This window comes from Canis aureus, chromosome 12, assembly GCF_053574225.1.
Source record: "Canis aureus isolate CA01 chromosome 12, VMU_Caureus_v.1.0, whole genome shotgun sequence".
Taxonomy (NCBI): domain Eukaryota; kingdom Metazoa; phylum Chordata; class Mammalia; order Carnivora; family Canidae; genus Canis; species Canis aureus.
Window position 1 is genome coordinate 7,165,105 of NC_135622.1, and position 22,025 is coordinate 7,187,129.

General features: G+C 48.0%; 3 long non-coding RNA genes and 1 other non-coding gene across 4 annotated transcripts; 2 read left to right on the plus strand and 2 right to left on the minus strand.

The window, feature by feature from the left end:
* Window positions 1-10: 10 nt before the first annotated feature.
* On the minus strand, window positions 11-8,730 carry LOC144280493 (uncharacterized). The gene is made up of 4 exons (XR_013348898.1): window positions 7,424-8,730; window positions 6,135-6,281; window positions 1,306-1,418; window positions 11-635 (listed from the first exon to the last, which is right to left on the minus strand). It is a non-coding gene; the product is annotated as an uncharacterized LOC144280493 (long non-coding RNA).
* A 103-nt stretch (window positions 8,731-8,833) lies between these two features.
* LOC144280492 (uncharacterized) lies at window positions 8,834-11,306 on the plus strand. The gene is made up of 2 exons (XR_013348897.1): window positions 8,834-9,271; window positions 10,007-11,306. It is a non-coding gene; the product is annotated as an uncharacterized LOC144280492 (long non-coding RNA).
* A 2,610-nt stretch (window positions 11,307-13,916) lies between these two features.
* LOC144281422 (U1 spliceosomal RNA) lies at window positions 13,917-14,076 on the minus strand. The gene has a single exon (XR_013349960.1). It is a non-coding gene; the product is annotated as a U1 spliceosomal RNA (small nuclear RNA).
* Window positions 14,077-14,343: 267 nt separating this feature from the next.
* Window positions 14,344-21,496, plus strand: LOC144280495 (uncharacterized). The gene is made up of 3 exons (XR_013348900.1): window positions 14,344-15,589; window positions 16,738-16,883; window positions 21,386-21,496. It is a non-coding gene; the product is annotated as an uncharacterized LOC144280495 (long non-coding RNA).
* Window positions 21,497-22,025: the final 529 nt, after the last annotated feature.

Sequence of the window (22,025 nt, forward strand, 5' to 3'; positions counted from 1 at the left end):
CCATGTTCCTCTCTCTGTGGTATTTTCTGTTTTCTGTGAGTGCACATATGTCGGCCTACATGTGCCTTTGGTGTTTAGGAAGCTTGTCATAGGCAGGGCCGAACATTGCACCAACCGTTCTTGGACACGTTGGGTTCCGTATTAATTTGTCATCCTTTTCACATCCAGTCTCTAAGTTTTAAGTGATCTCTCAACCTCAAAGTTTTGACATTACTCTGTTTTCTCTTTTCTCTTGTCTTAACCTGCACTCTTATTGTATTGTTTCCACCCAGTAAACAGATGCCATTTACATCCTATTTTTCTCACCTGCTCCATTTCCAGATTTTTGTTTTAGATCCGCACTTAAGTTTCTTTAATGGTCACCATCTGTTCGAAAGTCAAAATGTCCCCAGTCCTCTCTCCTTGGGTGAAATCTTTAAATGACTCCTAGTGATGGAATGGGGACTCCCTGAGTGTTGCTGGAATTAAAATTTTTTAAAATTGAAGAACAATTTTAAAAAGATGAAACATTGCTTTGTAGATTTCATTGACTTGACTTCATGTCATTGGCCTGTGGTTGTCTTCCTCTACCCAAACATGGGCAGTTCAAGGTCATGGGTCAGTGGTGCTTGATGTCCACGGTGGATGTGTCCGTGCTGTTGAGTGACATAGAAGCTGAGGTTGAGAAGGCAGGGGAAAGTGATGCCCTGAAGCACCTCCTCACTTCTTCAGCATATGTTCCCACCTACTACGTCTTATGAGCCAGAGACTTAGGAGGTCCCTGAGGAAGGGGCCCTGATCAAGGACATTTTCAACTTCTAATGTTTGTGGGTCCTGCTCCTGGGCTCCAGGGAAGCTATGCCTCCACACTTACGGAGGTCAAAATGACTCCACAAAAACTCAAAGCCTGGACTCTATGTCTGCCCCAAGCACACGTTTTACGTCTGCTTTATTAAGGAAAATAACCAAAAAGGACCCTCCTGGGAAAGGTAAGAAAACAGGAAGAAGTGTACCTGGTTCCCATAAGATTAAAATCATTATCGTATATCATCACTGCATATAATGGAAACTTAGGACCAGGAACTGCAGTGTCTCTGCAAAGTCTTTGTCTAACAAGTTTTAAATTTTTATGTAAAAAATGTAGATAACCCTACACCAAATATTCATTTTCCAGAACACTCTCTTCTTTGTGAAGATTGCCCACCCCAGGCCACTGTCTTTTGGGCTCAAATAAAATTCCCTTCCTTTTTAAAAAAATAAATATTAAAAATATTTATTCATTTTGCATGGAGAGCTCAATCTCTTCAGTTTATTGTCTGGACTTACCTGAGTTGAAGGTGCAAGGGTGTGGCCACGGGGCACTGAGCGCTCAAGGTAGAGGACAGAGGACTGGATCGATCACTTCTTTTTTTTTTTTTTTTAAGCATCAGTTTTAAAATCTAAATTCAGAGCAATAACATGTAACGTATCATTAGTTTTAGAGGTTCAGGTCAGTGATTCATGAGTTCCATATAATACCCAGTGTTCGTTCCATCACGTGCCCTCCTTAATGCCCATCACCAGTTACCCTATTCCCTACCTGCCTCTCCTCCAGCAACCTCAGTTTGTTTCCTATGATTAAGAGTCTCTTATGCTTTGTCTCCCTCTCAGATTTCATCTTGTTTTATTTTTATTTTTCCCTCTCTTCTCCCATGACCCTCTAGTTTTCTTACAATCCACGTATGAGTGAGATTGTATGAAAATTGACTTTCTCTGACTGACTTACTTCACTGAGCATGACACCCTCTAGTTCCATCCACCTAGTTGCAAGTGTCAAGATTTCATATTTCGATGGCTGAGTAGCATTTCATTCTCTAACCATTCATCTGTCGATGGACATCTGAGTCCTCTCCATAACTTGGCTATTGTGGACATTATTGCTAAACGCTGGGGTGCAGGTGCCCCTTCGGATCACTACATTTGTATATTTAGGATAAGTCCTTACTAGTGGATTTGCTGGGTCGTAGAGTAGTTGTTCTATCTTCAAATTTTGATGAACCTCCAGAGTGTTTTCCAGGGTGGCTGCACCAGTTTGCATTCCCACCCACAGTGTAAGAGGGTTTCCCATTCTCTGCATCCTCACCAACATCTGCCGATTCCTGGCTTGTTCATTTTAGCCATTCTGACTGGTGTGGGGTGGGATCTCATTGTGGTTTGATTTGTATTTCCCTGATGCCGAGTGATGCGGAACAGTTCTTCATGAGTCTGTTGGCCATTTGTAGCTCTCTTTGGAGAAATGTCTCTTTCTTCTGCCCATTTCAGTTTTAAAAAAGATATTTATTCATTCGTTCGTTTGTTTATGTGCAGGTACAAGCAAGGGGGAGGAGTACAGACAGACGCAGTCTCCCCTCTGAGCAGGGAGTCCGCTGCGGGGATCGATCCCAGGACACTGGGATCATGACCTGAGCCAAAGGCAGATGTTTAACTCACTGAGCCACCCAGGCACCCCTGCCCATTTCTTGATTGAATTATTTGTTCTTGGGTGTGATTTTGATAAGTTCTTTACAGATGTGGGATACTAGCCCTTTATCTGATAAGACATTTGCAAAAAATATCTTCTCCCATTCTGTCAGTTGTCTTTTGGTTTTGTCAGCGGCGTCCTTTGCTGTGCAAGAGCTTTTTATCTTGAAGTCCCAACAGTTGGTGTTTACTTTCGTTTCTCTGCCTTTGGAGACATGCCTGGCAAGAGGTTGCCGAAGCCAAAGTCACAGAAGTTGCTGCCTGTGTTCTCCTCTAGAATTTCGATGATTACTGTCTCACATTCAAGTCTTTCACCCTATTGAGTCTGTCTTATGTGTGGTGTAAGAAATGGTCCAGTTCCCTTCTTCTGCATGTGGCTGTCCAATTCCCCCCTCCCCAAGCCATTTTGTTGAAGAGATTATCTTTCTCCCATTGGATGTTCTTTCGTGCCTTGTCAAAGATTACTTGACCATAGAGTTGTGAGCTCATTTCTGGGTTCTCTATTCTGTTCCATCGGCCTATGTGTCTGCTTTTGGGTTGTTTTTTGTCTGTCTGTCTGTCTGTCTGTTTGTTTTTTGCCAGTACCATACTGTCTTGATGAGTACAGCCTTGTCATAGAGCTTGAAGTTCGGAATTGTGCTGTCACCACTTTTGGTTTTCTTTTTTCAACATTCCTTTGGTTTTCGGGTCTTTTGTGGTTCCATACAAATTTTAGGATTATTTGTTCCAGCTCTGTGAAAAAAGTTGGTGGTATTGTGATAGGGATTGCATTGAATGCGTACATTGCTCAAGGTAGCATAGACATTTTCACAACATTTGTTCTTCCAATCCATGAGCATGGAACATTGTTTCATTTCTCTGTGTCTTCTTCAGTTTCTTTCATGAGTGTTTTATATTTTTCTGAGTAGAGATCCTTTGCCTCTTTGGTTAGGTTTATTCCTAGATATCTCATGGTTTTTGGTGTAATAGTAAATGGGATCGACTTACTTTCTCCTTCTTCTGTCTTATTGTTAGTGTACAGAAATGCAACCGATTTCTGTGACGATTTTATGTCCTGTCACTTAGCTGAATTTCTGTATGCATTCTACCAATTTTAGGGTAGAGTCTTTTGGGTTTTCCATATAGAGAATCATGGCATCTGTGAAGAGTGAGAGTTTGACTTCTTCTTGGCCAATTCAGAAGCCTTTTCTTTCTTTTTTGTTGTCTGGTTACTGAAGCTGGGTCTGGTAGTACTATGTCAAACAACAGTAGCGAGAGTGGACACCCTTAGTGTTCTTGACTTTAGGGGAAAGGCTCTCGGTTTTCTTCCTATTGAGAATATTTATTATTTTTTTATTTTTTTAAGTCTTTTTAAAAATTTTTTTTCATTTATTTATGATAGTCACACACACAGAGAGAGAGAGAGAGGCAGAGACACAGGCAGAGGGAGAAGCAGACTCCATGCACCGGGAGCCTGACGCGGGACTCGATCCCGGGTCTCCAGGATCGCGCCCTGGGCCAAAGGCAGGCGCTAAACCGCTGCGCCACCCAGGGATCCCCTATTGAGAATATTTACTGTGGGCTTTTCGTATAAGGCTTTTATGATATGAAGGTATGTTTCCTCCATCCTTACACTGTGAAAGGTTTTAATCAAGGAAGCATGCTGTACTATGTCATGTGCTTTTCCTACATCTATTGAGAGGATCATACGGTTCTTGTCCTTTCTCTTATCAACGTAGTATATCCCATTGATTGATTTGAGATGTTGGACCATCCTGGCAACCCAGGAATAAATCCCACTTGGTCGTGGTGAATAATCCTTTTTTAACGGACTGTTGGATCCTATTGGCTAGTATCGTGGTGAGAATTTTGGCATCCATGTTCATCAGGGATATTGGTCTGTTACCTCCTTTCTGGTGGGGTCTTTGTCTGGTTTTGGGGTCAAGGTAATGTTGGCCTCATAGAAAGAGTTTGGAAGTTTTCCTTCCATTTCTATCTTCTGAAACAGCTTCAGAAGAATAGGTATTCATTCTTCCTTAAATGTTTGGGAGAATTCCCCTGGGAAGCCATTCGACCTTGGACTCTTGTCTGTTGGGATATTTTTTGACTGCTTCAATTTCCTTGCTGGTTTTGAGTCTGTTCAAGTTCTCTATTACTTTCTGTTTCAGTGTTTGGTAGTTTATACATCTCCAGGAATGCACCCATTTCTTCCAGATTGCCTAATTTGTTGGCATATACTTGTTCATAATCGGTTCTTTTTTTTTTAAGATTTTATTTATTTATTCATGATAGACAGAGAGAGAGAGAGAGGCAGAGACAAAGGCAGAGGGAGAAGCAGGCTCCATGCAGGGAGCCCGATGTGGGTCTCGATCCCAGGAACCCAGGATGGTGCCCTGGGCCAAAGGCAGGCGCTAAACCGCTGAGCCACCCAGGGATCCCCCATAATCGGTTCTTATAATGATTTGTATTTCTTTGGTATTGGTTGTGACCTCTCCTCTTTCATTCATGATTTTATCGATTTGGGTCCTTCCTTTCTCTTTTCTGTTTGACGAGTCTTGGCCAGTGCTTTATTAACCTTATTAATTCATTCAGAGAACCAGCTCCTAGTTTCATCGATCTATTCTAATGTTCTTTTTCATTTCTATTTCATCGATTTCTGCTCTAATCTTTATTAGTTCTCTTCTCCTGCTGGGCTTAGGCTTTCTTTGCTGTTCTTTCTCCAGCTCCTTTAGGTGTAAGGTAAGGTTAGGTGTAGTGGAGACCTTTCTCGTTTCTTGAAAAAGGCTTGTCTGCCCTCTCCTTCCCTCTTAAGACTGCCTTTGCTGCATCCCAAAGCTTCCATGAATCTTTAGAATTCTTCTCTAATTTCCTGGTTGAACCCATTCTTTCTTTAGTAGGACGCTCTTTAGCCTCCACTCCATGTATATGACTTCTGTCCCAATTTCCTCTTGTGATCGAATTCAAGTCTCAAAGCAGTGTGGTCTTACAATAATACGTATGCACGGAATGATGCCATTTTGTGGTACTGGCTGACACCTGATTTATGACACGGTATGTGATCTATTCTGGAGAATGTTCCTTGTGCACTTGAGAAGAATGTGTATTCTGTTGCTGTAGGATGGACTGCTCTGAATACATCTGTGAAGTCCATCTGGTCCAGTGTGTCATTCAAAGCCTGTGTTTCCTTCTTGATCTTCTGTTTAGTCGATCTGTCCATTGCAGTGAGAAAGGTGATAAAGTCCCCTACTATTATCGTATTGTGATCAACATGTGCTTTCAATTTAGTTATGAAATGGTTTATAGAATTGGCTGCTCCCATTTTAGAGGCATTAATATTAACATTGTTAGAGCTTCTTGTTGGATAGACCCTTTAGTTACGATATACTGTCCACCTCATCTCCACGTACAGTCCTTGTTGTAAAATCTAAATTGTCCAATATAAGGATTACTAAACCAGCTTTCCATTGATGTCCATTAGCACGATAAGTGGTTTTGGACCCTCTCACTTTCTATGTGAAAGATGTCCCCTTGGGTCTAAAGTGTGTCTCTTGCAGACCGCGTATCAATGGGTCTTGCTTTTTTATCCAATCTGATACCCTGTGTCTTTTGATTAGGGCATTTAGCCCATACATTCAGAGTAACTATTGAGCGATATAAATTCAATGACATTGTACTACCTGTAAAGTCACCGTTTCTGTATATTACATCTTTTTCTTTCTAGTCTTCTAATCTGTTGATTCCACTGCACGCTATCAGGCTGAGAACAACTATTCTATTTTCATATTTATTTCCTTTTCCAAAGAAAACCGTTGGTTTGAATCGACCTAAAAGTGAATTTGATAATAAATAAAAATGTAACTTGAGGGAAAACATGTTACCTATATGACAGGCGTCATGTACGTTTATTGAAAATACTAACACATTCCCCAGCAAGTTCGCGGATTAATAGCAGGTGGCTTGCAAATCAGAAACTAAACCCTTCACATGGACTTTAAAGCTCTGCCATGAGCAATGGGGCCTATTCTTAGGACGGCTCCTTGACGGTAACCTGAGAGAATGCTGATCCCACAGTGTGAAAATGAGGTCAGGCCATGAGTTCACCCTCCCTATTATTTCTTTTTCATTTTTTCTTTGGCTAACTCCCTTTTGTTCTTCTCTGCTGACTCCTTTCTTTCCTGAGCCTCTATAGAAGAACACTTACAAGATGGTCTCTGCAAAGCCTTGTGGCTGTCCCAGCAAAGGTAACCCTACAACCCCACACACGGACTGGCTTCTCCTTGTTTGGAAGTTTCCTCTGCACTTCCCAGAGACCAATGGAAAGGGCTCAAGGCCTGGTGTCTAACCCTGGCCCCATGGCTTTGGGTGGCCCCTCCTCATCTCTAAGAGGGGGCACTAGACTAAGGGGATTCTGAGCTCCTCAGTGCACTGCAGCCCCAAGGGGAACAGACGGATCTGACCTTAGACGGGCTTGACATTTTACATGGTTAGGCCTCTGCTGACCCAGCCACAGTAAGAAACACCAGCCTTGTTTCCCCAGGGAGATGTCAGCCCACTTCCAATGCACAGTTCACCCCTGTGACTTTTAGAACAGCCTTCCAAACTGAGCCCTTTCAGCCAGAAAGAAGAGCTTCCCTCCTATTTGTTCTCAGGACTTGTCTATGATCTGGCCACAACTTGTTTGTCCCAGATTGCCTTTCCCTTAAGATTCCCACGGATCCCAGTTTTGCTGGTAAAATACCTGGCAGTTTCTCTTTTTTAGGTTTCCAGACAGTGTGTCCCTTTGCCTGCTGCAGCTTTGAGAGCCCCCCCTCCCCCGCCCCCATCCTCGCCCCAGCAACAGCAGGCAGAGTCCTCCTCACACAGCATCCCCCTGACCTCCTATTTGGCCTCTTCCTGTTGAAGGGTCCCTTCCAGGGGGCTGCCTGGATAACCAGGCAGGGTCATCTCCCCATCTCAAGGTGCTTACCGTCAGCACCTCTGCAGGGGCCCTCGCGCTGTGTGATGGAACACCACGGTCACAGGTTCCCGGCATCAGCGTGGGGACCTCCTAGGCAGGGGGCATTCCTGTGCCCACCACCACCCTATTCACTGAGGTGACTAGTGGACGCCCCCTACCCCCCAATCCTTTGTGATTTCAACAATTCGGTAAAAGTAAAACACGCCTCAAGGCGCAATGGGAACAAGGCAGATCAGAACCCTAGGGCGCTCCACGGATGACCATAAGGTTGCCCAAGTACTCGTCTCTTCAGAGGCGCGGCTTTGCCCCGTTTCCCAGACCTGGCTTTTTCCCTGGGAGGCTGATTTGATCCAGAAGTCGCATCCAAGGGGACGCGCCCAGCGGTGGAGGGAGGGAGGGAGGGAGGGAAGGCGGTGGCAGAAGGGGCGCCTGGGACCCCACTCCCCGCTGCTCTGAACTGTGAGTCTGGTCCCAGGGAGCAGAAGGGATGGTGCCCTTGGCCCTGCCCTTGCCTCTCAAGCAGGGGGACCCTTGTGCGCCTCCCCCGGCGGCCACGAGGGGGCGCACTCCCTCCCCGGATCCCGCCTGGGGAACCGGCAGGCACCTGGGTGTTTTCAGCCTGGGGGACCTGGGGGGCAGGTGTCAGCCCGAGGGCCCAGAGGTTCCTGACGTCGGCCCCACCCCGGGGGTGTCCCTGCCGGGAGCGGTGGGGGTGGGTGGGCAGCTGGCACGGAGGCTGAGGTCCTCAGGTGCAGGCATCGCAGTCCGTCTCCTCCAAACCAGGTTCTGGACAGAGAGAGAGAGAGAGAGAGAATGAGAGAGAGAGAGAGAGAGAAGGTATCCGCGGCGGCGCTTCCCTGGCTGGTGGAAAGTCCTTCCTCACGGTCCTCCAGGCTGCGCAGGCTTGTCTGTGCTGAGGGCTGTGCGTGTGCGTGTGCACGTGCGCGTGTGTGTGGAGGGGTCCTGAGGCCGAGCTGAGGGAGAAGCAGGAGGAATGGTAACAAAATCAGGCTGGAGGGAAGGAAACAGGGGAGACTGGAAGGTGAGGAAGAAAGCCAAGGCAGGGAGAGGAGGGGGGGGAGGGAGGAGCTGGTGGAGGAGCGGCTGGAGCAGGAGGAGGAGCAGGAGCAGGAGCCTCAGAGCAGGAGCAGGAGCAGGAGCAGGAGCAGGAGCAGGAGCAGGAGCCTCAGAGCAGGAGCAGGAGGAGGAGCAGGAGCAGGAGCCTCAGAGCAGGAGCAGGAGGAGGAGCAGGAGCAGGAGCCTCAGAGCAGGAGCAGGAAGGAGCAGGAGCCTCAGAGCTGAGATCCTAGGGGGGGCCCCAGGTGGGGCGGGGCGGGGCGGCGAGGCCGTGACGTCACGAGGGGCGTGTCGGATGCAAACGAGGCCCCGGCGGGCTTGGGCTCCCGGCGCTGGACTCCCCGGGGCGGTGGCGGCGGCAGCGCCCTCGCTCGAACTGTGTTCGGGAGGGTTGTGTGGGGGCTGAGGATGCTCGGGACAGGAGTGGGTGCGGAGGGTTTTGGGGTGTCGGCCGGGTGAGCGTGTGTGTAAGGTGGAGGCGCGCGGGGCTGCCGCGGGGCGGGGCGGCGCGGGCTATACTTACCTGGGGGTGGAAACCCCACGATCCCGCAGGTGGTTCTCCCGGGGCGAGGCTCGGTCGTTGCACGCGGGCCGTGCTGAACCTTTGTGGTGTCCGCGCGCGGGGGACTCGGCTGCGCAGTTGTGCTAGTGAGGCCTGCGCGCGCTCGCCCCGGCCGGTGGGTCTAAGGGAAGGTTGCGGCTCTTTACTTTCTCCTGGTACTTTTCCGTGGCGACAGCTTTCCAGTGGCGAAGACGTTCCTGCCCCTGAGGCCTGTTTAGGTTTATCACCTAAAAAAAAGCTCAGCTTTTTCCTTTTCTACGGAGGCTCTGGGCGGCTCCTACCTGCGACCTGGAGGCGGAGCTTGGCTTTTCCGCTCTCCCTGGGCTCCTTCCTGGAGCGGGGACGCCGCGCCCCGGAGCTCCCCGCACCTCTGCCTGCGTCTCCCTACGGGGCTCGCAGTCCCGCCGCCTGAAAAAGGTGCTTTCTTCAGTCCCCGCAGCTTTGCAGAGCACACGTCTGCGTCCGAGTCCGTTTCTTTCTCTCCTCCCCGCTTCCTCCCGGCCCCCACCCACCCGGCACCCTGCGGGACCTCCCCCAAGCTCCAGGCTCTACCGCTCCTTAGGATGGGCCCTTCCTGCCCTACCCGTAGAGCCTTCCTCGGAGGGCCCTTGGGGGAATGGAGACAGTCGAGCTTGGCAGCTTTACGTGAATAAGACCGTTTTAAGTAGTCTCCGCTCCGAAGGTGGGGCTCCGGACTCAGCTCACCTGATGGAGACGGGCCGCCAGGCGCCCCTTCAGGGCTCATAAAGACGCACCTGTGTCCATTCGCAAATATTCACTGGGTTGGACACCACAGAAATTTCACAAACAGCAGGTTAGCTCTTAAGCAAGGCGCGTTTTGCCCTCTCCACTCTGGGTCTGAAGCTTAAACCGCCCTTACAGCCGTGTGAGCCTTGCTTCCTAAATCCAAGCTTTAAGGGTTTTAAGCGGTTTCTGGCTTTATGCTTTCACAGGAGCTGGGGCTCTACTCTGCAAGGTCTCTCTCTCTATTCAGGATCGACATAGAGGTTTTCCAAATTTGAAGTTAACATAGGAGCCACACCAAAAAGGACTTACAGGACTTGTTCACTCTCTTGCCTGAAACAACAAAACAAAACAGGACAGAAGCACACAAGATGCACGAAATGCAGATTTATTTCCAAAAATACCGGGTCAGGCAAAGAGGATAGTACTCCTGGAGATATGGAGACACAGGTGACCTGAGCCCTACAGCTGCTCCAAGGCACTGCCTCCAGATCTTATCCAAGCCAGCAGGGGTGGCGTTGGAAGAGGAGCCCTGTGGACACCTTGGAGTTTAGGACTCTGAGCTGAGAGACCCCAGGACAGCATCCGGGGAGGATAGAACTGCGGAAAGGAACCATGGAAGAGCTGTGGAGGGGCCTGCGGCGTGCAACAGGGTCCTCCCTGAGACACGACGACAGCACCTCTGAGGACAATCATAGGACCAGGGCCTGGCACTCTCGCAGGCTACGGCCCCCTTTCAGGATCAATCCTCTGAAAACAACCCAAAGCTGACACAGATGTGAGAACCACCAGAGCAGGACTAGAAAGTGTTTGTTTGTTACAAGTGCATTCATTCCTTTGGTTCAAAATATTCAGCAGATATATGGAAAATGTGAAAATGATCCAATCTCACGTTAAGAGATGAGAACCACAGAGTCTGAAAGGACTTGTATAGCAAGGGCTGAATGCGATTCGAGGAGGCAGAAGGAAAATGTTTGATAGCAATCCTATGGGAATCTGCGGGTCGCGGTATTGCCATCTTAACCACGTACACCTTGCTTCCCACCCGGGAGCGCAGCATGTCTTTCCACTCTTTAGGTCTTCTTGAATCTCTTGCAGCAACGTTGTGTCGTTTTCAGTGTACAGATTTTGTTCTCCTTGAATCAATTATTCCTAGATACTTTATTCTGGTGGACGCTATTGTAAATGGAACGGTTTTCGTAATTTCCTTTTCTGATTGTTCATTGGTTGTGTGTAGAAACACTAGCAATGTGGTGTGTCCTGTATCCTGACACTCTGTAGAATTAGGTTATGGAGTTGGGCCGCGTCAGTATTTGGTATTTTTTCTCACTATAGGAGCATGTCATCTGCAAATACAGATACCAGCGGACCCTTGAAAATCCTGGGGGTTAGGGGTACAGATTCCCACAATTAAAATCTGTGTATTACTTTTGACTCCACAAAGACTTATCTGCTCATAGCCTACTGACGCCTTACATGTAAAAAAAAAAAAAAGAGTTGATTAACATATATTTTGCATGTTATTTGTATCATAGTTTATTCATTTGATTCAGTGATAGTAACTGTCATTGAGAAAATCCTAAGAGAAAATACATTTACAGTACTATACTGTATTTATTCAAAAAATTATATGTAGAAGTGGACGTATGTTCACTTCAAATTGAACGCACGTTGTTCAAATCAATTCTAACTCCTGTTGTTCCACAGTCAGGTATACTTTTATTGCTGCCTCTTCAAATGTTTCCCGTCACCTTCAGGTTTTTAAAATTGATTTCTAGTTGATACAAATGTAACATCAATTTCACAACACAGCGACTGGAGAACTCCATGAATTATGTTATGGTCTCTAGAGGTGTAGCTACCCTCGCCACATGCAGTTATTAACTATACCACCAAGTAGATAATATGAGATCTACCCTCTTAACAACTATTTTTAAAAATCTTCACTCGAAGATGTTTTGACAGAGTGTAGAATTCTTTGCCCTACCTCTCTCCTCACCACCACCACAGGCCACCTAAGGAGGTTCTCTGTTTTAGGTCAGCTCAGCCCCTCAGTCCTGGCGCAGGATGCTCAGCCTAGGCCAGGGAAATACAGATCAGCGGGAGCCCTTCTTCTCTGCGAGCCCAGCTCCAATTTGAAGGACACGGGGCCCCTTCTAGGTCCCTGCAGGGATGGCTCATCCCCAAGTAGTTGCCCCAAGAGAGGTGGCCAGAAAGGGGTAGAGCCCCCCAAAACCCATCCCAAACTCCCCTAGTTAGACAGAGGAGAAGGTTAATGGTGCCACAGGCACTTTTCTGTCTGCTGATGGGAAGGGGCAGTGCGGTGGGAGCCTCAAGCTAGTGCAGGAGGAAGCCTCAAAGGTTAACCTAAAGGTTGGTGGGTAGAGCCTACCCAGGGACCAAGCCTACTTAAGATCCATCCAGATCCTGCCAACTGCTTTCGTGTGTCCTGCAGCCCTCACTTGCTCCCAGAATCTCCAGAGAGCTGGTCCCCCCATCTTGCTTGCTGCCCCCTGGTCTCCTTGTGCCACCTGGAGGTTTCCTCCCTTAAGTCATCTGCCACCTTGTGGAGTCCAGAGGAACTGCCAGCGGCAGAGGTGGAAGGCACTGGCCCTGATCCTGGACTCCAGCTGTGCCATCAGAGGAAGACAAACCGTGAGAGACTCCTAACTCTGGGAAACAAAGGGTTGTGGAAAGGGGGTGGGGGGATGGGGTAACTGGGTGACGGGCCCTAAGGAGGGCACTTGATGGGATGAGCACTGGGTGTTATACTCTATGTTGGTAAATTGGAAATGCAGCTAAGACCAGGTACCATTTTACACCAGCTAGTGAGATTGTGTTCAAAAGACACCACCGAGTGTTGCTGAGGATGTGGAGCATGGGAGCCTCCTCTATTGCTGAGAACATAACGTACAAGAGCCACGTTGGAAACCGCTTTGAGGGTTCCTTAAAAGTTAAGCAAAAGCTTCCCATAGGATCCAGCAATCCCACGGCTAGAAACCTAGCTGAGAGAAGTAAAAACATACTTCCACTCAGGAGTCCTACAGAAATGTTCAGGGCAGCATTCCCGACATTAGGAAAAAACCTGGCAAACAGCACAAAGGTCTGTCAAGTGGTGAATGGCCAAAGCGTGGCCTAGGAGTCACGTGGAATTCTAATAAGCAATAAGAAAAGGCAGAGAAATCTGATGAAGCTCCAGCATGGAATAACCTCAAAGCACGCTAAGTTCAGGAGCCAGTCACCAATGACTACGTGCTGTCGTACTCGGTTAACATAAAACGTCCAGCCAAGGACAATGTGTAGAGACAGGAAGCAGAGCCAAGTGGCTGGGGGCCGAGGGGGGAGCGCGGAGGGTCTTGAGAGCCGCTGAAGGGAACGTGGGTGGGTGAGAAAAGCATCTGAACAACCAGGTGGTACTGAACAGGTGTTGACGATATGTAAATTCTATCTAAGTGTGTGTGTGTGGGGGGGGGGGGGGGGATCCTTCGCGAGTGGACAGACGTGCCTCTTTAAACGCGGGTCAAGGGGCAGCCCGGGTGGGACAGCGGTTTAGCGCCGCCTTCAGCCCAGGGCGTGACCCTGGAGACCCGGGAGACCCGGGATCGAATCCCACATCCAGCTCCCGGTGCATGGAGCCTGCCTCTCTCTCTTTGTCTCTGTGACTATCATAAATAAATAAAAATTTAAAAAAAATTAAAATAAAATAAAATAAACGCGGGTCAAGGGGCAGCCCGGGTGGGTCAGCGGTTTAGCGCCGCCTTCAGCCCAGGGCGTGACCCTGGAGACCCGGGATCGAGTCCCTGTCGGGCTCCCTGCATGGAGCTTCCTTCCTCCACCTGTGTCTCTGCCTCCCCCTTCTCTGCTGACCACTCACGAACAAAATGTTAAAAAAAAAAAAAAAAAAAAAAGGAAACCAGAGCTTGTGAACTAAACCACCGGAGAAGCAAAGATGGGATAGAGTGTACCCAGGGACCACCCACGGGCCGACCCAATAACGCAACAAAAGCAAACGAGTCCGGAGCCCCACATCAGACTTCCTGCTCGGAACCCGCTTCCCACAAACGAAACACCAAAAAATTCCAAAACAAAAATATTGTCCTCTGCTCTTACACCCGCCGGCCGGGGCAAGCGCGCACGCAGGCCCCACTATCAGAAATTGTGCAGCCGAGTCTCCAGCGCTGGGAAACCGCAGGGGTCAGCACGGCAGCGTGCAATGGCCGAGCCTCGCCCCGGGAGAACCACCTGCGGGATCGTGGGGTCTCCGCCGCCAGGTAAGTATGACCCATGTCGCCCCGCCCCGCGGCAGCCCCGCGCGCCTCCACCTTACACACACGCTCACCCGGCCGACACCCCAAAACCCTCCGCACCCACTCCTGTCCCGAGCATCCTCAGCCCCCACACAACTCTCCCGAACACAGTGCGAGCGAGGGCGCTGCCGCCGCCACCGCCCGGGGAAGTCCAGCGCCGGGAGCCGCAGCCCGCCGGGGCCTGGTTTGCATCCGACACGCCCCTCGTGACGTCACGGCCTCGCCGCCCCGCCCCGCCCCGCCCCACCTGGGTCCCCCCTAGGATCGCAGCTCTGAGGCTCCTGCTCCTGCTCCTGCTCCTGCTCCTGCTCTGAGGCTCCTGCTCCTGCTCCTCCTCCTGCTCCTGCTCCTGCTCTGAGACTCCTGCTCCTGCTCCTGCTCCAGCCGCTCCTCCACCAGCTCCTCCCTCTCCCCCCCTCCTCCTCCTCCTCTCCCTGCCTTGGCTTTCTTCCTCACCTTCCAGTCTCCCCTGTTTCCTTCCCTCCAGCCTGATTTTGTTACCATTCCTCCTGCTTCTCCCTCAGCTCGGCCTCAGGACCCCTCCACACACACGCACACGCGCACACGCACACGCACAGCCCTCAGCACAGACAAGCCTGTGCAGCCTGGAGGACCGTGGGGAAGGACTTTCCACCAGCCAGGGAAGCGCCGCCGCGGATACCTTCTCTCTCTCTCTCTCTAATTTCTCTCTCTCTCTCTCTGTCCAGAACCTGGTTTGGAGGAGACGGACTGCGATGCCTGCACCTGAGGACCTCAGCCTCCGTGCCAGCTGCCCACCCACCCCCACCGCTCCCGGCAGGGACACCCCCGGGGTGGGGCCGACGTCAGGAACCTCTGGGCCCTCGGGCTGACACCTGCCCCCCAGGTCCCCCAGGCTGAAAACACCCAGGTGCCTGCCGGTACCCCAGGCGGGATCCGGGGAGGGAGTGCGCCCCCTCGTGGCCGCCCGGGGAGGCGCACAAGGGTCCCCCTGCTTGAGAGGCAAGGGCAGGGCCAAGGGCACCATCCCTTCTGCTCCCTGGGACCAGACTCACAGTTCAGAGCAGGGGGGAGTGGGGTCCCAGGCGCCCCTTCTGCCACCGCCTTCCCTCCCTCCCTCCCTCCCTCCACCGCTGGGCGCGTCCTTTTGGATGCGACTTCTGCGATCAAATCAGCCTCCCAGGGAAAAAGCCAGGTCTGGGAAACCGGGCAAAGCCGCGCCTCTGAAGAGACGAGTACTTGGGCAATCTCATGGTCATCCGTGGAGCGCCCTAGGGTTCTGATCTGCCTTGTTCCGATTGCGCCTTGAAGTGTGTTTGACTTTTACCGAATTGTTGAAATCACAAAGGATTGGGGGGTAGGGGGCGTCCACTAGTCACCTGAGTGAATAGGGTGGTGGTGGGCACAGGAATGCCCCCTGCCTAGGAGGTCCCCACGCTGATGCCGGGAACCTGTGACCGTGGTGTTCCATCACACAGCGCGAGGGCCCCTGCAGAGGTGCTGACGGTAAGCACCTTGAGATGGGGAGATGACCCTGCCTGGTTATCCAGGCAGCCCCCTGGAATGACAAGGGCCCTTCAGCAGGAAGAGGCCAAATAGGAGGTGGGGGGGGATGCTGTGTGAGGAGGACTCTGCCTGCTGTTGCTGGGGCGGAGGATGGGGGCGGGGGAGGGGGGCTCTCAAAGCTGCAGCAGGCAAAGGGACACACTGTCTGGAAACCTAAAAAAGAGAAACTGCCAGGTATTTTACCAGCAAAACTGGGATCCGTGGGAATCTTAAGGGAAAGGCAATCTGGGATGAACAAGTTGTGGCCAGATCATAGGCAAGTCCTGAGAACAAATAGGAGGGAAGCTCTTCTTTCTGGCTGAAAGGGCTCAGTTTGGAAGGCTGTTCTAAAAGTCACAGGGGTGAACTGTGCATTGGAAGTGGGCTGACATCTCCCTGGGGAAACAAGGCTGGCGTTTCTTACTGTGGCTGGGTCAGCAGAGGCCTAACCATGTGAAATGTCAAGCCCGTCTAAGGTCAGATCCGTCTGTTCCCCTTGGGGCTGCAGTGCACTGAGGAGCTCAGAATCCCCTTAGTCTAGTGCCCCCTCTTAGAGATGAGGAGGGGCCACCCAAAGCCATGGGGCCAGGGTTAGACACCAGGCCTTGAGCCCTTTCCATTGGTCTCTGGGAAGTGCAGAGGAAACTTCCAAACAAGGAGAAGCCAGTCCATGTGTGGGGCTGTAGGGTTACCTTTGCTGGGACAGCCACAAGGCTTTGCAGAGACCATCTTGTAAGTGTTCTTCTATAGAGGCTCAGGAAAGAAAGGAGTCAGCAGAGAAGAACAAAAGGGAGTTAGCCAAAGAAAAAATGAAAAAGAAAAAATAGGGAGGGTGAACTCATGGCCTGACCTCATTTTCACACTGTGGGATCAGCATTCTCTCAGGTTACCGTCAAGGAGCCGTCCTAAGAATAGGCCCCATTGCTCATGGCAGAGCTTTAAAGTCCATGTGAAGGGTTTAGTTTCTGATTTGCAAGCCACCTGCTATTAATCCACGAACTTGCTGGGGAATGTGTTAGTATTTTCAATAAACGTACATGACGCCTGTCATATAGGTAACATGTTTTCCCTCAAGTTACATTTTTATTTTTTATCAAATTCACTTTTAGGTCGATTCAAACCAACGGTTTTCTTTGGAAAAGGAAATAAATATGAAAATAGAATAGCTGTTCTCAGCCTGATAGCGTGCAGTGGAATCAACAGATTAGAAGACTAGAAAAAAAAGATGTAATATACAGAAACGGTGACTTTACAGGTAGTACAATGTCATTGAATTTATATCGCTCAATAGTTACTCTGAATGTATGGGCTAAATGCCCTAATCAAAAGACACAGGGTATCAGATTGGATAAAAAAGCAAGACCCATTGATACGCGGTCTGCAAGAGACACACTTTAGACCCAAGGGGACATCTTTCACATAGAAAGTGAGAGGGTCCAAAACCACTTATCGTGCTAATGGACATCAATGGAAAGCTGGTTTAGTAATCCTTATATTGGACAATTTAGATTTTACAACAAGGACTGTACGTGGAGATGAGGTGGACAGTATATCGTAACTAAAGGGTCTATCCAACAAGAAGCTCTAACAATGTTAATATTAATGCCTCTAAAATGGGAGCAGCCAATTCTATAAACCATTTCATAACTAAATTGAAAGCACATGTTGATCACAATACGATAATAGTAGGGGATTTTATCACCTTTCTCACTGCAATGGACAGATCGACTAAACAGAAGATCAAGAAGGAAACACAGGCTTTGAATGACACACTGGACCAGATGGACTTCACAGATGTATTCAGAGCAGTCCATCCTACAGCAACAGAATACACATTCTTCTCAAGTGCACAAGGAACATTCTCCAGAATAGATCACATACCGTGTCATAAATCAGGTGTCAGCCAGTACCACAAAATGGCATCATTCCGTGCATACGTATTATTGTAAGACCACACTGCTTTGAGACTTGAATTCAATCACAAGAGGAAATTGGGACAGAAGTCATATACATGGAATGGAGGCTAAAGAGCGTCCTACTAAAGAAAGAATGGGTTCAACCAGGAAATTAGAGAAGAATTCTAAAGATTCATGGAAGCTTTGGGATGCAGCAAAGGCAGTCTTAAGAGGGAAGGAGAGGGCAGACAAGCCTTTTTCAAGAAACGAGAAAGGTCTCCACTACACCTAACCTTACCTTACACCTAAAGGAGCTGGAGAAAGAACAGCAAAGAAAGCCTAAGCCCAGCAGGAGAAGAGAACTAATAAAGATTAGAGCAGAAATCGATGAAATAGAAATGAAAAAGAACATTAGAATAGATCGATGAAACTAGGAGCTGGTTCTCTGAACGAATTAATAAGGTTAATAAAGCACTGGCCAAGACTCGTCAAACAGAAAAGAGAAAGGAAGGACCCAAATCGATAAAATCATGAATGAAAGAGGAGAGGTCACAACCAATACCAAAGAAATACAAATCATTATAAGAATCTATTATGGGGATCCCTGGGTGGCTCAGCGGTTTAGCGCCTGCCTTTGGCCCAGGGCACGATCCTGGGTCCTGGGATCGAGTCCCACATCGGGCTCCCTGCATGGAGCCTGCTTCTCCCTCTGCCTGTGTCTCTGCCTCTCTCTCTCTCTCTCATCTCTCTCTCTGTCTATCATGAATGAATAAATAAAATCTTAAAAAAAAAGAAAGAACCGATTATGAACAAGTATATGCCAACAAATTAGGCAATCTGGAAGAAATGGGTGCATTCCTGGAGATGTATAAACTAACAAACACTGAAACAGGAAGTAATAGAAAACTTGAACAGACTCAAAACCAGCAAGGAAATTGAAGCAGTCAAAAAATATCCCAACAGACAAGAGTCCAAGGTCGAATGGCTTCCCAGGGGAATTCTCCCAAACATTTAAGGAAGAATGAATACCTATTCTTCTGAAGCTGTTTCAGAAGATAGAAATGGAAGGAACACTTCCAAACTCTTTCTATGAGGCCAACATTACCTTGACCCCAAAACCAGACAAAGACCCCACCAGAAAGGAGGTAACAGACCAATATCCCTGATGAACATGGATGCCAAAATTCTCACCACGATACTAGCCAATAGGATCCAACAGTCCGTTAAAAAAGGATTATTCACCACGACCAAGTGGGATTTATTCCTGGGTTGCCAGGATGGTCCAACATCTCAAATCAATCAATGGGATATACTATGTTGATAAGAGAAAGGACAAGAACCGTATGATCCTCTCAATAGATGTAGGAAAAGCACATGACATAGTACAGCATGCTTCCTTGATTAAAACCTTTCACAGTGTAAGGATGGAGGAAACATACCTTCATATCATAAAAGCCTTATACAAAAAGCCACAGTAAATATTCTCAATAGGAAGAAAACCGAGAGCCTTTCCCCTAAAGTCAAGAACACTATAAAGGTGTCCACTCTCGCTACTGTTGTTTGACATAGTACTACCAGACCCAGCTTCAGTAACCAGACAACAAAAAAGAAAGAAAAGGCTTCTGAATTGGCCAAGAAGAAGTCAAACTCTCACTCTTCACAGATGCTATGATTCTCTATATGGAAAACCCAAAAGACTCTACCCTAAAATTGGTAGAATGCATACAGAAATTCAGCTAAGTGACAGGACATAAAATCGTCACAGATTTCGGTTGCATTTCTGTACACTAACAATAAGGCAGAAGATGGAGAAAGTAAGTCGATCCCATTTACTATTACACCAAAAACCATGAGATGTCTAGGAATAAACCTAACCAAAGAGGCAAAGGATCTCTACTCAGAAAAATATAGAACACTCATGAAAGAAACTGAGGAAGACACAGAGAAATGAAACAATGTTCCATGCTCATGGATTGGAAGAACAAATGTTGTGAAAATGTCTATGCTACCTTGAGCAATGTACGCATTCAATGCAATCCCTATCACAATACCACCAACTTTTTTCACAGAGCTGGAACAAATAATCCTAAAATTTGTATGGAACCACAAAAGACCCGAAAACCAAAGGAATGTTGAAAAAAGAAAACCAAAAGTCACCAAAAGTGGTGACAGCACAATTCCGAACTTCAAGGTCTATGACAAGGCTGTACTCATCAAGACAGTATGGTACTGGCAAAAAACAAACGGACAGACAGACAGACAGACAAAAAACAACCCAAAAGCAGACACATAGGCCGATGGAACAGAATAGAGAACCCAGAAATGAGCTCACAACTCTATGGTCAAGTAATCTTTGACAAGGCACGAAAGAACATCCAATGGGAGAAAGATAATCTCTTCAACAAAATGGCTTGGTGGGGGGGAATTGGACAGCCACATGTAGAAGAAGGGAACTGGACCATTTCTTACACCACACATAAAACAGACTCAATAGGGTGAAAGACTTGAATGTGAGACAGTAATCATCGAAATTCTAGAGGAGAACACAGGCAGCAACTTCTGTGACTTCCGCTTCGGCAACCTCTTGCCAGGCATGTCTCCAAAGGCAGAGAAACGAAAGTAAACACCAACTGTCGGGACTTCAAGATAAAAAGCTCTTGCACAGCAAAGGACGCCGCTGACAAAACCAAAAGACAACTGACAGAATGGGAGAAGATATTTTTTGCAAATGTCTTATCAGATAAAGGGCTAGTATCCCACATCTGTAAAGAACTTATCAAAATCACACCCAAGAACAAATAATCCAATCAAGAAATGGGCAGGGGTGCCTGGGTGGCTCATCTGCCTTTGGCTCAGGTCATGATCCCAGTGTCCTGGGATCGATCCCCGCAGTGGACTCCCTGCTCAGAGGAGAGACTGCGTCTGTCTGTATCCTCCCCCTTGCTTGTACCTGCACATAAACAAACGAACAAATGAACAAATAAATATCTTTTTTAAAACTGAAATGGGCAGAAGAAAGAGACATTTCTCCAAAGAGAGCTACAAATGGCCAACAGACTCATGAAGAACTGTTCCGCATCACTCGGCATCAGGGAAATACAAATCAAACCACAATGAGATCCCACCCCACACCAGTCAGAATGGCTAAAATGAACAAGCCAGGAATCGGCAGATGTTGGTGAGGATGCAGAGAATGAGAAACCCTCTTACACTGTGGGTGGGAATGCAAACTGGTGCAGCCACCCTGGAAAACAGTGCGGAGGTTCATCAAAATTTGAAGATAGAACAACTACTCTACGACCCAGCAAATGCACTAGTAAGGACTTATCCTAAATATACAAATGTAGTGATCCGAAGGGGCACCTGCACCCCAGTGTTTAGCAATAATGTCCACAATAGCCAAGTTATGGAGAGGACTCAGATGTCCATCGACAGATGAATGGTTAGAGAATGAAATGCTACTCAGCCATCGAAATATGAAATCTTGACACTTGCAACTAGGTGGATGGAACTAGAGGGTGTCATGCTCAGTGAAGTAAGTCAGTCAGAGAAAGTCAATTTTCATACAATCTCACTCATACGTAGATTGTAAGAAAACTAGAGGGTCATGGGAGAAGAGAGGGAAAAATAAAAATAAAACAAGATGAAATCTGAGAGGGAGACAAAGCATAAGAGACTCTTAATCATAGGAAACAAACTGAGGGTTGCTGGAGGAGAGGCAGGTAGGGAATAGGGTAACTGGTGATGGGCATTAAGGAGGGCACGTGATGGAATGAACACTGGGTATTATATGGAACTCATGAATCACTGACCTGTACCTCTAAAACTAATGATACGTTACATGTTATTGCTCTGAATTTAGATTTTAAAACTGATGCTTAAAAAAAAAAAAAAGAAGTGATCGATCCAGTCCTCTGTCCTCTACCTTGAGCGCTCAGTGCCACGTGGCCACACCCTTGCACCTTCAACTCAGGCAAGTCCAGACAATAAACTGAAGAGATTGAGCTCTCCATGCAAAATGAATAAATATTTTTAATATTTATTTTTTTAAAAAGGAAGGGAATTTTATTTGAGCCCAAAAGACAGTGGCCTCGGGTGGGCAATCTTCACAAAGAAGAGAGTGTTCTGGAAAATGAATATTTGGTGTAGGGTTATCTACATTTTTTACATAAAAATTTAAAACTTGTTAAAGACAAAGACTTTGCAGAGACACTGCAGTTCCTGGTCCTAAGTTTCCATTATATGCAGTGATGATATACGATAATGATTTTAATCTTATGGGAACCAGGTACACTTCTTCCTGTTTTCTTATCTTTCCCAGGGGGGGCCCTTTTTGGTTATTTTCCTTAATAAAGCAGACGTAAAACGTGTGCTTGGGGCAGATATAGAGTCCAGGCTTTGAGTTTTTGTGGAGTCATTTTGACCTCCGTAAGTGTGGAGGCATAGCTTCCCTGGAGCCCAGGAGCAGGACCCACAAACATTAGAAGTTGAAAATGTCCTTG